General features: G+C 34.5%; 1 long non-coding RNA gene across 1 annotated transcript in view; it reads left to right on the top strand.

Annotated features, from left to right (window-relative positions):
• Positions 1 to 2,124: 2,124 nt before the first annotated feature.
• The window catches only part of LOC133191703 (uncharacterized), a 27,199-nt gene continuing 12,628 nt past the window's right edge, over positions 2,125 to 16,695 (top strand). Inside the window, exon 1 of the long non-coding RNA XR_009721727.1 lies at positions 2,125 to 2,375. This is a non-coding gene — a long non-coding RNA (uncharacterized LOC133191703). The remainder of the gene's footprint in view (positions 2,376 to 16,695) is intronic.

The raw sequence follows: 16,695 nt of genomic DNA, 5'->3' as shown, positions 1-16,695 counted from the left end.
TGTAGGGAGGGTCTGGTGCATGTCTCAGATAGCCATTTAGAATGTATGTGCCGGTAAGTTCTTTTGACAAGATGATAAAGATCATTCGATGATCCTATACTACAATTAAGCATTGCTAGTAGCTACATAAGAATTACTTCGTCCAAAAATGAGTGGGGTACAGTTCAATGCTGAGTTGGAAGGAATTATAATAAATAAAGAGTAAAAATACAAGTTTCAAAATATAAACTATAAAATCATATCATATTTTGTAGAATAGGGAATCTGTGTTGTCTACCTTTAATTTTATTCTTTGAAATGTAGTGCATCTAGACATATAACCAGTTATTTCATTTGTTATTTTGTATAATTATGCTTCAAATGATGTAAGAAAAGTCCCCCTCCCCTGATAATACTTATATACTAATAAAAAGATAATAAAAGATGAAGCTATTGTTCATGTCTATAAATGTATGAGACCAAAATTTTCTTTAAAAAAAATTGCAATTAATTGCTTGTCAAGTATCCCCCCTCCCCCCCCGACTGTATTCTCTTTAGAGAAGTAGCTAAAGACAATCAGTAGATTTATCCACTTTAGTAAAAGATGTCATTTGTCTGTATACAATTTTCACATGTTTTACTTTACCCAAATATGCATCACAATTATAATTCACTTACTCCCTGATTTTTTTTTTTGGGGGGGGGGGGTTAAAATTGCGACACCTGATATATATTAATTAACAGTTGCATTTCGATCTATAGTTTATACGTTTTAACAGAAAGATATAATACATGAAAGTCAATATAATTCAGACTTTTATATTTGACAATATACAATAGTTGTGGTTATAGGAGCTGATTTACACCAACGATTTTTTCATTGAATTATTGTTTGAATAATCTAACAAATATTTAGTTTTCCAGGATTGTTTTAAAAATCTTTTAAGGTATAATTAATCTTGAGTTTTTACAGTATTGAGTATAAAATGGCATCATATAGTAATATGGTTCACCTAGCTCCTTGTCTAATGATAACGTAATATTATAATGACTAATAAATGTGTCATGACCAGAAAGCTTAAGACTAGTCATTCTTCCTTTCATTATTAGCATGTTTTTGATACTGTAGATAGCAAATACATGTATGGTACAGTGCGTAATAAGGTTGTTTGTCATCAATACTATTGAACATTTTTCTTGCAAATCATATTGACACCATGACCCCCTCCTCCTTCTTTTAAAATCAAATCTTTACTAGATCTTTGTACAAGTTGTAATCGATAGACAAGCACGCTCTATTCCTATGCAGACGACCCAAAGCGTGATATTAACGAGCGCAATGCTTATGATACATGTACATGTATGTAGGTCAAAAATGCATCCATACATATTCACGTGCAGTGGTGGATCAAGAGGGGGTTACGTTTTTTTAAAATTCCTTTAAGAAAGAAGAATTAAGTTGTGTGTACGAGCGAGAGAGAGAGAGAGAGAGAGAGAGAGAGAGAGAGAGTTGCGCATCTATTGATCCCGATTAAACCTGGAATAGAAATATGTTTTTCCCCAAAACTTTTCCACATCGACAAAGTTCAAATAACATAAAATATGTGCATAATAAATCGGGATGTAGGAGAAACAATTTTGGATTTTTTTTTTCATTTTTTTCTAAAAAATTGATTTGATAAATTAAATCCATGTGTAAATTGCATATCTATCATTTTTTAAAGTTAATTTGATTAATTACTCATAAAGATATGAAAGAATTACAATCATAGATTTTCCCTCTGTTTTGTGATATACAAGTAAAATAATTTCAATTTTCCTTACTTACACGACTTGAATCCCATAGATTTCTTTTATCCGATTTTTTTTTTTCATTTTTCGATGAATATAATTATTCAAAAATATTTAAAACGAGGTTCGCTCCTGAGCTTTTGAAATAATTTATTGAGTAAACTTTGTGTTCTAGACATGAATTTAAAAAGAAAAAAAAAACGGATCGCACATATTTTTGAAAATTTTTTCTCTCTTTATATCGATCAATGATTTAATGGTATCTTTTTTTAAAATAATCAATCGTAACTTAGATGAAATTAATCGTTTATTTATGCATGTAAGAATCGGGATCGGAGTTTGAATTTGATACAAATGGCGATCATGATTTCGCCATGTGGTGTGCTTCATAGTTCATTATAATAATGGAGGTTCGTCTGAATTGTTCGGTTTCTTTTTCCTAGCGCTAGTGAAAGAATTCAAGTATATTATTAATGAATAATGACTCTGTGATGCCTGGTATCGTCTTGGCTGATGTATACATATAATATCTGCCGTAATAGACCTACACTTAGTATGGCCTTGGGATTTAGAACTGGCTGTCGACCTGTCGACTTAGGATGAAGGTAAGCAAGTGCAGATAATGAACAGCCTGGCTTAATTATCACAACTTTTTATAAATTTCTGATAAATAGCTGAATGAGCTGGTCATTGATGGCGAAATATGGACCAGCTTTGTTGATCTAACTATGAAACGTGATTTTTAAATTAAATCAGGTCTGGCACAATCTCTTGATTTAGCTACATAGCTTGATTAAGTTCTTCAGAATAGCTTGATTTAGCTATTTTATCACACCTTTTCTTAAATGGGATATTTTCTCAGTATGCACAAAAAGTCGCACTTTGGTGCAGTGATAATATTCAACCTTGAACTCTTCTGAAAATGATGCATGTAAAAATCACTCATCAAATTGCATTTCCTTATGAAACTTTGTACTCAAAGTTCTAAACGTTTTGGGGCTATATAAAGCAATTGATACAGTTACTTCTATAATGAAATTATAAAGGGGGCCCATTTTGGTCAATAAGATTATTGATTGTACAATGAGAAGCAATCATACTTATCCATGCCTCAAGCACACAGGGTACTCAAACAATGGAAATTAAACTTTTGCTTAAAAGTATTCAAATGTTGCAAAGTTAGAACTTTCTTTAATGTCTGTTGTTGTTTTGATCACCCATAGTAAATATATGAACAGTCAAATACTTGCGACTTTTTGTCTATTTCTTACAAAAAAAAAAAAACAAACATTTTTCTGAAAAACTGCATTTAAATAGCTTCATCAAGCTATTTTGAATAGCTTAATAAAGGTTATATAGCTATTTCAAGCTATATAGCTAAATCAAGAGATTTTGCTGGACCTGTAAAAAGCAACACTTTATACATGTACTTATAACTAAGAGGTTTTAAAACCATTTCCAAAACAGTTTTATTATTGAAATTGGTTTAAAAAATAAAGAAGTTATAATTATTTTTCAGTTTTCATTTTTTTCACATTTTCAAACAAAAAAGTGTTGCCATTTAGGCATTTTAGCCCATTTAAAAAAGAAATCAGAAAAGGTCTACTGAATTGCAATTCCTTAATTATGCAAATTAAAGTACTTAAAGACAATGTTATATAAACAGAAAATATGTAAAGTGCGAAACTAATCTGGAGAATGAAATAGCCCATTAGACTATCTCATTTTAAAGGACTTATCGCATGATCTTTCAAAAATCGTAATTTTATGAAAAATATTATCTATAATCTTATTTATTGAAATACTGAATACAATAAACGTTGTTGAAAGCATATTTTAAGAGATATTGAGAGTTGAAATTCAAATATGGCAATATGCATATTTCAGTCGGATTTCGGCGAAATACTGGAAAAATGGCTCTGACGTCATAGGCGACACTTCGGTGATAGAGAGATGAGAATATGCAAACTATTAATGGAGTTATCAATGACAAATGCCGCTAAATTACGAAAAATGCTGAAAAAATTAATTCCTTATTTGCTTTTCAATAACTATAGAAACATTAATTAGTTCTAAGGTATAAGGCTTTTAAAATATTTTCGTTTCTTATTCAAAACATTTAGAATCTGTAGCTCTAATTACGGCAATGTTTCGTGATCAGGATATTATTTTTCAAGATCGCCATCCTTTAAAAAACATATGAAGACTTGCATAAATTAATATTATATACAAAACGAAGAATAACAAAGTAATGTTTAATTTGTGAATCAAATGAGTTAATACATGTGATAAGATGACAAATCAAATTGCATTGTTATGGCGAGTTTCTTCGTCTTCGCTGAGTCTCCCTCGCTATCGTCGCTGCTATTTTTACAATGTAAACAGATTTTTTCTTGCTGACATTTCTAACATATAAGGTTGAATTTTCAATTTTATATCAATAAAATAAGTGATTTGGTCGTCCACAACGCAGAAAATTCAGGTTGTATCGTGTATATTTTAGTAAGATTAATGAAGAGCTGATCAGCCATTGTCGTCTTTGACGTCACAGGGTCACGTGATCGCTATCTAATTAACTTAGATTTTTAATTTAGGGGTTTTCATTTGAGTCAATAATTGGTTAATTATCGCGATTTATTCACAGTAAAAACACAGAATTTATAAATTGTGGACATAAGGAACGTAATACGCTTTTAATTTCAAATAATTTAGAAACATGCGATAAGTCCTTTAAATTGGGATAGATCGTAGACAAGTTGGACTGTCCAAAGAAAGTAAACTTGAAAAAAATATGCACTTGTTATTAATAATTTTTTTTAATTTATTCATTTGTATTCTTATTGAAGTATCTGCTATATATTTTCATTATTACGTAGTGAAAATTAAATATAATCATGCAGTGTTTGTGCATTTCACACCCCCCAAAAAAACAAACTATACCATTACCATATAATCCCTATTAACCGCCCCGGGTGCTTAGAAAATTGCAAAAAGGGGGCGGTTATTTTGGTATTCTAATAATTTTTTATTTTATATTTTAACTTCAAAAAATCTTTTGAAAAAAAAAAATAGATTCAGAGAACCACTAAAAGATTGTCTAACTTTCCTTTAAGTTAAGATAATTTATCGAAATTATGCTATATGATTCATTTTCCACCGAGAAATTAGAGAATACACAAGGAGGACTAATTTTTTAGGTAACTTTCACTTTCAGAAATGCATAATGATTAGGTCGTTCTAAAAATCTTTCACATCCAGGAATACTTTACGTACAAGTTACCCAATAACCAAGTTTCATTTTCACTTTCTTCAAATTGTGGCGGACTTTCGATATGATTCTAGAGGATTTTAATCACTGTACAGGGGGCCCTTATTTCCCAACAATTCAAAAAGACCTAGGGGGCGCTTATAGGGGCAGGGCAGTTAATAGGGATTATACTGTATTCAGACTCGTTATGTATGAACTTCACTCTGCAGACCAGCTAATATTTATGAAAGACTTGAACTCTGATTTCATCTTTATAGCTTTCCCTTTTTCCGGATTCATTATTTTATTTTCATTTTTTTTTTGGTTGTCTTTTTGTTTATTGAATTTGTGTTTTAATGCCATGCTTCCCGCAGTCGGGATTTATAGCATGCTGGATATACACAAACAGCAAGCGTTTTTTTTTTGCCACAAAATATAAAAAGTATTAAATTATTTTTTCAAAATTATTTTGTTTATAGTTACATGTTAAAAATACAAAATGGTCATTCTTGTTTAATCTCATTTTACCCATGGTGGCAGGGGATAGTTTCGTACTAAAGACCTGGTCAAATTTCTTAAAAAACTGAGATATCCCCTGTTTGATTGATATTTTATGTAGAAAAATGATTAGAATAATTATGGGACACATTTGCAGTGTAGCAGAGTGCTTGCTGAAAAAAATGATGTGCAACATGTAGGTGTCACTATGACGCTTATATACAGAGTTGTAAATGCGAAACTAAGACACATGGTCAGTTACAGAGGAAATTCAGCTGAAAAGCAGTAGGCCTTAGAAGGTGTGTATCTCAGAGGGAAGGTGAATAGCCCCATATCAATTGGTGAATTTTCATTAGGGCATGCATTGATTTACAGACTACTGGGTGTTTTATCCTGCTTGCTCGGGCCTGGGGGTGGGTTGTATGGGTGCGACTGAGGCCCAAATCTTGGAAAAAACAAGCCAAAATTTGGGGAGTCCCCAGGTGCCTTTTTGGTACATGTGCACTCTAATAGACAGATTACATGTAATTTGTTGACATAATTTGTGAGCCATGGGCATATGAAGTGTAATTAATTAGCCCCTGGAAAACTGTACCCATGTACATGTTTTTATGGATCGCATGTATATGTGTACCCCCTCGGCACATGTTTGGCATTAAAAAAAAACTATCCTCTGCCACCTTCAAGAAAACACCAATTTTCAGAAATATGTGATTTAGTCTAATTCTTCTCTAAATAAGTTCATTGATGTATTCCATTTTCAGAACTCACCAGATTTCTTTTATTTGACTCTTATTCATATAGGTAGAAAGACCTACACACAAGGGGGGTAAACCTTTCCCAGTACACATTTTCAAAGAGTTTGAAGAATCAGCATAACAAATCTTAACAGAATAAGGCAATTTTTTTTCTGAGAAAAATTTATTTGTTTGAAAATAATATTGGGCACTGTCACATTTATTTTTTCAAATTTTGATGCAATTACTTAGTATTAATTAAAATTAAAGGGGCTTAATTATTGCGATATCACTGAAATTACATAAACTTACTCATTTTTACATGTATTTCACTAAATATCATTATTTTGAAAAAAACAATGAGTCAGTATGCAAAAATATCAGTTCACAGAACCACATTTATTCAAAGAATTGCTGTGCTTAATTAGACCCATTTCACTATTGATGATTACATAAAGAAATACCCCCTCCCCTTCATTTTCCCCCTCATTTGTCTTCTATAATGTGATAGAACTTAAACTTTTCGTTACTTGTATATAGATTATATATTTTTCTTTAAATTATAACAAACAGATGGTCTTTTCGCATATGTAATGAAAAACATATCAAAAATATGTATACATTTTCATGTAATTATTGGATTCTACTAACTAAAGCACCTGAAATATACTCACAAATGCGAAGTAAGGACAGGATGATCACTTTAAATATTCAAGGGAATCAAATGCATGTATTTGATAATTCAGATATGTTGAAATTGAATGTACATGTAATATACTCAGAAAAAGGAAGTCAGGAAAATCAGATTTCCACAGTATATTTTCAATAGAATCAGGTAATGGTTGGAGGGGTAGGGTAGATAACTGCAATTTCCAGGACACTTCTTCTGGAATCTTTGATGCAAGAGGGGTTTTTGTATATTACAATAAATATCCTGAAAAATAGATTAGATTTTCTTTTTGCAAACAAGCTATAGTAGTATAAATTCAAGCAATTAAGAGGTAAAATGGGAATTCTCAAAACAAAAATATGTAGCTGCATTTGAAATTGATCAAAGTTACCATTTAACACTGTTTTGATAAGAAATAGTTTCTTTTGGATTGTAGGAGTTGGTCATTTTTGAAGTAACACAAAGAATATGGGGTTAAGGTGGTTGACCGACAATTGGTGGGGTATTTGCCTCTAACTTTTTTGAGCTGAAAGCTCAAGTGAGCTTTTCTGATCACATTTTGTCCGGCGTCCGCCTGTCTGTCTGTCCGTCTGTCTGTAAACTTTTCACATTTTCCACTTCTTCTCAAGAACCACTGGGCCAATTTCAATTTCAGCCAAACTTGCCACAAAGCATCCTTGGGTAAAGGGGATTCAAGTTTGTTCAAATGAAGGGCCACGCCCTCTTTCAAGGGGAGATAATTAGGATTTAGTGAAAAAATAATGGCATCATTTAAAAATCTTCTTCTCAAGAACCATATGGCCAGGAAAAATGAAACTCATGTGGAAGCATCCTCAGGAAGTGTAGATTCAAGTTTGTTCAAATCATGACCCCCAGGGGTAGGGTGGGGCCACAATGGAGGATCAAAGTTTTACATAGAAATAAATAGGAAAAATCTTTAAAAATCTTCTTCTCAAGAACAGCAAAGCCATGGTGAGTCATATTTATATGGAAGCATCCTCAGGTAGTGTAGATTCAAGTTTGTTCAAACCATGACCCCCGGGGGTAGGGCGGGGCTGCAATGGAGGATCAAAGTTTTACATAGAAATAAATAGGAAAAATCTTTAAAAATCTTCTTCTCAAGAACAGCAAAGCCAAGATGAGTCATATTTATGTGGAAGCATCCTCAGGTAGTGTAGATTCAAGTTTGTTCAAACCATGACCCCCGGGGGTAGGGGGGGGGCACAATGGAGGATCAAAGTTTTACATAGAAATATAGAGGAAAAATCTTTAAAAATCTTCTTCTCAAGAACAGCACAGCCATGATGAGTCATATTTATATGGAAGCATCCTCAGGTAGTGTAGATTCAAGTTTGTTCAAATCATGACCCCCAGGGGTAGGGTGGGGCCACAATGGAGGATCAAAGTTTGACATAGAAATATAAAGGAAAATATCTTCTTCTGAAGAACTGTAATCCATGATTAGTCATTTTGATATGGAAGCATCCTCAGGTAGTGTAGATTCAATTTTGTTCAAATGATGACCCCCAGGGGTAGGGTGGGGCCCAATGGGGGATGGAAAGTTTAACATATTAAGAACATATAGAAAAAATATTTCTTCTCAAGAATACAAAAGCTATGTTTGGTCATATTGATATGGGGGCATCCTCAGGTAGTGTAGATTCAAGTTTGTTCGAATGATGACCCCTGGGATAGGGAGGAGCCGCAATGGGGGATCAGATTTTTACAAAGGAATATATGGGAAATTTTTTTAAAAATCTTCTCAAGTACAACAAAGCCATTTGTTATAGGGTGAGTTAACCATGCATCGGACACATACCTTGCTTCGGACAACTTTAAGCAATAAACTTTCAATGAACCCGAGTCTCCCCGTGTTTTTACTTGTTTCTGTCTTAAAGGTGAAGATTTAAACTTTTTAATGATGCCGATTTTTGTTTTCATGTTGTGATAAAGATATCACAAGAATGGCCTTGAAATTACGTCATATTTTGCATCATCAAAGGGGAGTAACCAGAATTTTACGATTTTGCAATATTTAGAGTTGTCGTTCTTTTAAATAGAGTCAACGGAACGGGTCGGACCTAGGTAAAATTTATCAATGATTGATAATTTTACAGAAATTTTTCAAAAACTTTACTCCAATGTTTGTATAATATTTTTTAGAGTTGTTTTTAACTAGTATGTTTATTTCACCGTACATCGGACACAAATTAACCATGCATTGGACACTTTCCGATGCATGGGTAATCACTTCAATTTTCATATAAAACCCAAATGACAGCTGTTTTTTACGGAAATAGAAAATAGAAACTCTAAATGTTCAGTGAAAATACAAATAATCGATATATGACCACTAGAAGTGGACTCAATTTATTTCTTTAAACTAGATGATGATAACCCACGAGACAGAGGCGCGAGTTGCCATATTACTAGTATTGTAAAGCCTTTCTAAGGCGATGTGATGCAACTAAAATCTCTTCACATTTGTGGATCGAAATAGCCATTCAAATCTAATTAGAAGGTTAATTTTGAAATAAAAAATAAAAATGTTTCGATATCACTAATTTTAAAGCACCGAGATCAAGGTATGATATTTTTCTGGTTTAAATATCGTATGTCCGATGCATGGTGAATATTGTCCGATCCATGGTGAATTCTGACTTATTTCGAAAGAATCGGTTTTTAATAAAATTTTCTCAATTAATAGGGCGCGGTTGTGTCAAAAATTTATATTTTAACTACATACTACATTTTAAGTTCCATTTTGATAATATTCGGTCGGTAGCGATATCGGTAGAACTTGTTGAAGTGCGATAGTGTCCGATGCATGGTGAATTCACCCTATTGACATGGAAGCATCATCAGGTAGTTTAAAATTCAAGCCCCCCCCCCCCCCCCCCCCCCCCCCCGTAATCTTTTCAATACTGAACTGATTTGTGCTTTTGCCTAGCCAATGTGCTCAGGTGAGTGATGTGGCCCATGGGCCTCTTTTTTTTCAATGAAATAAGATATAGTTAGTATATTTTTACTCAAGATGTTTCCGAGCATGCTATGATTTTTTATACCTTGATCTTGATGTTTTACCTAATTTTCAAAATTTTTTTAACTTTGGTGATTACTTTTGAATGACATATGATAGGAGGTGCATTTTTGAAACAATATATAAATAATGGCGTCCCATCCATAAGACACGGAAAGCAGGGGACCACAGTTCTTTGAACTTGCTTGTTGGTCATTTTGATATGGAAACAATTCCTCATATAGTGTAGATTCAAGTTTTTTATGCCCCGTCATGAATATGGCCGAGGCATATAGTGTTTGTCATGTCCGTCTTCCGTCCTTCCATCCTTCTGTCTGTCCTTCCGTCTGTCCGTCTGTCGCGGTTTGCTTTTAGCTCAGTTCAAAGCTCAGTTTCAAAGAAACTATCCAAGATATTTTTATCAAACTTCATTTAATAATATAATATAATATGATGAGAGCTATGCAACTGCATCAACATTTTTTAACCTTGACCTTTTCTTTGACCTTGACTTCACTTTTCTTAAATTAGTGTCTAGATCAGTTTTGAATAAACAATTCAAGATATATTTATCAAACTTCATATGCTGATACATACTGCTGAGAGCCATCAATTGCATCAGCTTTTTTGACCTTGACTTTTCCTTTGACCTTGACCTCACTTTTTAGCTCACCTGAGCTGAAAACTCAAGTGAGCTTTTCTGATCACCCGTTGTCCGTCGTCCGTCCGTCCGTCTAGCTGTCCGTCCGTCTGTCTATAAACTTGTCACATTTTCAACTTCTTCTCAAGAACCACTGGGCCAATTTTAACCAAACTTGGTACAAAGTATCCTTGGGTGAAGGGGAGTTTGAATTGTTAAAATAAAGGGCCAAGTCCCCTTACAAGGGGAGATAATCAAGATAAGACAAAAATAGGGTGAGGTCATTAAAAAAATTTCTTCTCAAGAACCACTGGGCCAAAAAAGCTGAAACTTATGTGGAAGCATCCTGGGATAGTGTAGATTTTAAATTGTTAAAAACATGACCCTCGGGGGTAGGGCGGGGCCACAATAGGGAATCCCAAGTTTTACATTGAAATACTTAGGAAAAATCTTTAAAAATTTTCTTCTCAAGAACCACTGGGCCAGAAAAGCTGAAAATTAAGTGGAAGCATCCTGGGGTAGTGTAGATTCTAAATTGTTCAAAACATGACCCCCGGGGGTACGGCAGGGCCACAATAGGGAATCTAAGTTTTACATTGAAATATATAGGAAAAATCTTTAAAAAAAACTTCTTCTCAAGAACCACTAGGTCAGAAAAGCTGAATCTTATGTGGAAGCTTCCTGGGGTAGCGTAGATTCTAAATTGTTCAAATCGTGACCCCCGGGGGTAGGGCATGGCCTTAATAGGGAATCCAAGTTTTACATTGTAATATGTAAGTTTTACATTGAAATATATAGGAAAAATCTTTAAAAAAACTTCTTCTCAAGAACCACTAGGTCAGAATAGCTGAAACTTATGTGGAAGCATCCTGGGGTAGAATAGATTCTCAATTGTTCAAATCATGATCCCTTGGGGTAGGGCGGGGCCACAATAGGTATTACAAGGGGGGAAATCTGGTAAAGAACAGCATGGCCAAAGTTACTCAGGTGAGCGTTGTGGCCCATGGGCCTCTTGTTTAAATAAGTCTTTATCTACATTTTAAATAAATCATTTATGATATTTTTATCAAACTTCATATGCTAATAGTAAATACATACTGATGTAAGCTTTTCATCTGCATCAACATTTTGACCTCAGCCTTTCCTTTTACCTTGACCTCTCTTTTCTTAAATAAGTGTTCAGCTTAGTTTTAAATAAATCCTTCAAGATATTTTATTAAACCTAATATGCTGATATGTATTAGTGAGAGCTATTCAACTGCATCAAAAACCTTTCACCTTGCACTTTCATGTGACCTTGACCTACCTTCTCTTTAATTTGTATTTTGCTTAGTTTTTAAGAGATAATTTAAGATATTTTTATGTAAGCATGCACTTATACATAATTTGGTGATAATTTAGTATGATCTATATCCATTTTCTTTTAGATTTAGTTTCAATTTTAAATAAACTGTTCAAGATATTCTCATCAAACTTCATACACTCATACAAATTTTCATGTTGCATTAGTACAGTGATACCTCGGTATATTGCTAACTTTTGTCCAAGACAGATTTTGGCATTAAAGCGAGGGTGGCAATATAATGAATTCTGCTATAAATTACAATTTAGTGGGTTATCAAAACAAAATAAATAGATTACGTAATTTATTTCAGTTACAATCTATTCATGTCACATGTGTATAAGGGCAGTTGAAAAAAAGTCACTATTATTATTTTTTTATTAGCTCACCTGAGCTGAAAGCTCAAGTGAGCTTTTCTGATCACCCATTGTCCGTTGTCCATCCATCCGTCCGTCCGTCTGCCTGTCCATCTGTAAACTTGTCACATTTTCAACTTCTTCTCAAGAATCACTGGGCCTATTTTAACCAAACTTGGAACAAAGTATCCTTGGGTGAAGGGGAGTGTAAATTGTTAAAATAAAGGGCCATGTCCCCTTACAAGGGGAGATAATCAAGAAAAGACAAAAATAGGGTGGGGTCATTAAAAAATCTTCTTCTCAGGAACCACTGTACCAGAAAAGCTGAAACTTATGTGGAAGCATCCTGGGGTAGTGTAGATTCTAAATTGTTCAAATCATGACCCCCGGGGGTAGGGCGGGGCCACAATAGGGAATCCAAGTTTTACATTGAAATATGTAAGAAAAATCTTTAAAAATCTTCTTCGCAAGAACCACTGGGCCAGAAAAGCTGAAACTTAAGTGGAAGCATCCTGGGGTAGTGTAGAATGTAAATTGTTCAAATCATGACCCCTGGGGGTAGGGCGGGGCCACAATAGGGAATCCAAGTTTTACGTAGAAATATATAGGAAAATCTTTAAAAATCTTCTTCTCAAGAACCACTGGGCCAGAAAAACTGAAACTTATGTGGAAGCATCCTGGGGTAGTGTAGATTTTAAATTGTTCATATCATGACCCCCGGGTGTAGGGAGGAGCCACAATAGGGAATCCAAGTTTTACATTGAAATATATAGGAAAAATCTTATAAAATCTTCTTCTCAAGAACCACTGGGCCAGAAAAACTGAATCTTAAGTGGAAGCATCCTTGGGTAATGTAGATTTTAAATTGTTCAAATCATGACCCCCAGGGGTAGGGTGGGGCCACAATAGGGAATCCAAGTTTTACATTGAAATATATAAAAAAAATATTTAAAAATCTTCTTCTGAAGAACCACAGGGCCAGAAAAACTGAAACTTATGTGGAAGCATCCTGGGGTAGTGTAGATTTTAATTGTTCAAATCATGATCCCTGGGGTAGGGTGGAGCCACAATAGGGAATCCAAGTTTTACATTGAAATATATAGGAAAACTCTTTTAAAATCTTCTTCTCAAGAACCACTGGGCCAGAAAAACTGAATCTTAAGTAGAAGCATCCATTGTTGAAATCATGACCCCTGGGGGTAGCGCAGAACACAATAGGGAATCCAACTTTTTAGCTCACCTGAGCCGAAGGCTCAAGTGAGCTTTTCTGATCACATTTTGTCTGTAGTCCATCTGTCTGTCTGTCTGTCATTCCGTCTGTAAACTTTGCACATTTTTGACTTCTTCTCAAGAACCACCGGGCCAATTTCAACCAAACTTGCCACAAAGTATCCTTGGGTGAAGGGGATTCAAGTTTGTTCAAATGAAGGGCCACACCCTCTTTCAAGGGGAGATAATAAAGAATTAGTGAAAAATTAATAGCATCTTTAAAAATCGTCTTCTCAAGAACCACAAAGCCAGGGAAGACAAAACTCATGTGGAAGCATCCTCAGATAGTGTAGATTCAAATTTGTTCAAATCATGACCCCTGGGGGTAGGGCGGGGCCACAATGGAGGATCAAAGTTTTACATAGAAATATATAGGAAAAACCTTTAAAAATCTTCTTCTCAAGAACAGCAAAGCCATGATGAGTCATATTTATATGGAAGCATCCTCAGGTAGTGTAGATTCAAGGTTGTTCAAATCATGACCCCCAGGGGTAGGGCAGGGCCACAATGGAGGATCAAAGTTTTACATAGAAATATATAGGAAAAATCTTCTTCTCAAGAACAGCAAAGCCATGACAAGTCATATTATATGGAAGCATCCTCAAGTAGTGTATATTCAAATTTATTTAAATCATGACCCCCAGGGGTAGGGCGGGGCCACAATGGAGGATCAAAGTCTGAAATAGAAATATATAGGAAAAATCTTTAAAAATCTTTTTCTCAGGAACAGCAAAGCCCTGATTGATCATACTTATTTGGAAGTATCCTCAGGTAGTATAGATTCAAGTTTGTTCAAATCATGACCCCCTGGGGTAGGTTGGGGCCACAATGGAGGATCAAAGTCTGAAATAGAAATATATAGGAAGATATCTTCTGAAGAACTGCAAAGCCATGATTAGTCATTTTGATATGGAAGCATCCTCAGGTAGTGTAGATCCAAGTATGTTAAATTGATGACCCCTGGGGATAGGGATGGGCCACAATGGGGGATCGAAAATTTTACATAGGAACATATAGGAAAATATCTTCTTCTCAAGAACTGAAAATCATGTTTAATCATTTTGATATGGAAGCATCCTCAGGTAGTGTAAATTCAATTTTGTTCTAATGATGACCTCCGGGGGTAGGGTGGGGCCATAATGGGGGATCGATAGTTTTACATATTAAGAACATATAGAAAAAATATTTCTTCTCAAGAACAGAAATGCTATGTTTAGACATATTGATATGGAAGCATCCTCAGGTAGTGTAGATTCAAGTTTGCAATTGTTCAAATGATGACCCCTGGGATAGGGAGGAGCCACAATGGGGGATCAAATTTTTAAAAAGGAATATATGCAAGTTTTTTTAAAAATTCTTCTCAAGTACAACAAAGCCATTTGTTATATTGACATGGAAGCATCATCAGGTAGTTAAAAATTCAAAAATCTTTAAAAATTTTCTTCTCAAGAACCACTGGACCAGAAAAGCTGAAACTTATTTGGAAGCATTCTGGGGTAGTGTAGATTCTAAATTGTTCAAATCATGACCCCCAGGGGTAGGGCGGGGCCACAATAGGTATTACAAGGGGGAAATTTGGTAAAGAACAGTATGGCCAAAGTTACTCAGGTGAGAGATGTGGCCCATGGGCCTCTTGTTTATTTATTTTTTTTTTTACAATAATTTGACTAAAAAGAAATAAAATATCAGAATATTGAATGCATCAATTTCCTTTCGTCATGCTCTAAGAATTGATGCCAAAAATGTCTGTGGCCATTATAGCCTCTTGGTATAAAAAACGTTTTTGAGAATTATCATTAATTTCATCTGAATTGAAAGTAGATTATTTCACCGTCTCAAGAATTTCTGAATCAGTTAAAAAGTTTGGTTGGTAAAGCATCATGACTGACGAATGGTAAGTCACATGTAAGAATACGTCAACCCGTTATATTAAACATGTATTTTCATGTTTGCTAGTACCTGTGTACTCTTCCGATTCTGTTTTGATATTTATCAATCAAACCATGCCCGACAATTAAAGAAAATTTCAGGGCTAACGGAATCCTTAATATTTTCACATGCAGAATTATTGTAGTCATAGGGTTTCCTTTTTGATCGATAGATTGGCTTCTTAATCTAAGGGACACAAATGAATTTTTGCATTTATTTTGGTTTTGTGCATTATCCATTATAAGCAATAATTGGCCATTTATGATCGAATAGATGGAATGTTGATCAATCTTTTTTTTTTCGTAATTTAAATTTGTACGCTTTCTCTCGCCTGACGTTTCATTTCTGTGATGAAATAATTCTTCTATCTTCTATCTTAAAAACACACGCCAAAGACATTGCTAATTTTGAGTTTAATACAACGATTATTTTTAATTTAGCTGAATTCCTTGTCCAGGCAGTCACGCTTCACCGCAACCACTGTCAAAGCACGAGTGTGGTGGCCAAATTACCGACACGCGCTAGATAATTGGCATTGTTAGCAAGGGTTTTCCTTACATAATTTGACCTTTTGTTTCCCAAAACAAGTGGCAGATGGCAATAAGCGGGGGTGACAATGTAACAATGTATTAACACAGGGGGAAATCCGTTCTTCCAGAATTCCTGGCAGTAAGCGAGGGTGGCAATATAAAGGAGGGCAATATACCGAGGTAGCACTAATGTAATATACATTCGGCGGGACATTCATGTCCTATGGACATATTTCTAGTTTTCAAATCATGACCTCTGAGGTTTAGGGTCAAGCCTTAATAAGGGATCAAAGTTTTATAAAGGGAATAAAATGGAAAAAATCTTCAAAATTCTTCTTTTCAAGAACAACAAGAGGATGATTAATATGGAAACATTCTCAAGAAGTGTAGATTCAAGTTTGTACAAATCATGACCATATGGGTTAGGGAGGGGCCATTCTTTTTCTGCCCCTATTTGCCATCCACATGGAAATGCAAATTTTGAAACCATTTTACACATCCACAGGACAAAACCAATCATCTTCCAAATGATCATGGTTTAAGGCTCATGCATAAAATATAAGGGAAGTTCTGGGAACCAGGGTATTTAAACATGTTAAATATTAAAAAAATAAATTGACCCCCATTTGACCCCAGGGTGAAAATAAAAATTCCGAAACCTTAATGCACATCTACAGGACACACCACC

This window comes from Saccostrea echinata, unplaced genomic scaffold, assembly GCF_033153115.1.
Source record: "Saccostrea echinata isolate AGI-Se365-2 ecotype Australia unplaced genomic scaffold, CSIRO_AGI_Sech_v1 ptg000024l, whole genome shotgun sequence".
Lineage (NCBI taxonomy): Eukaryota > Metazoa > Mollusca > Bivalvia > Ostreida > Ostreidae > Saccostrea > Saccostrea echinata.
This window is presented reverse-complemented; position numbering and strand designations above follow the sequence as displayed.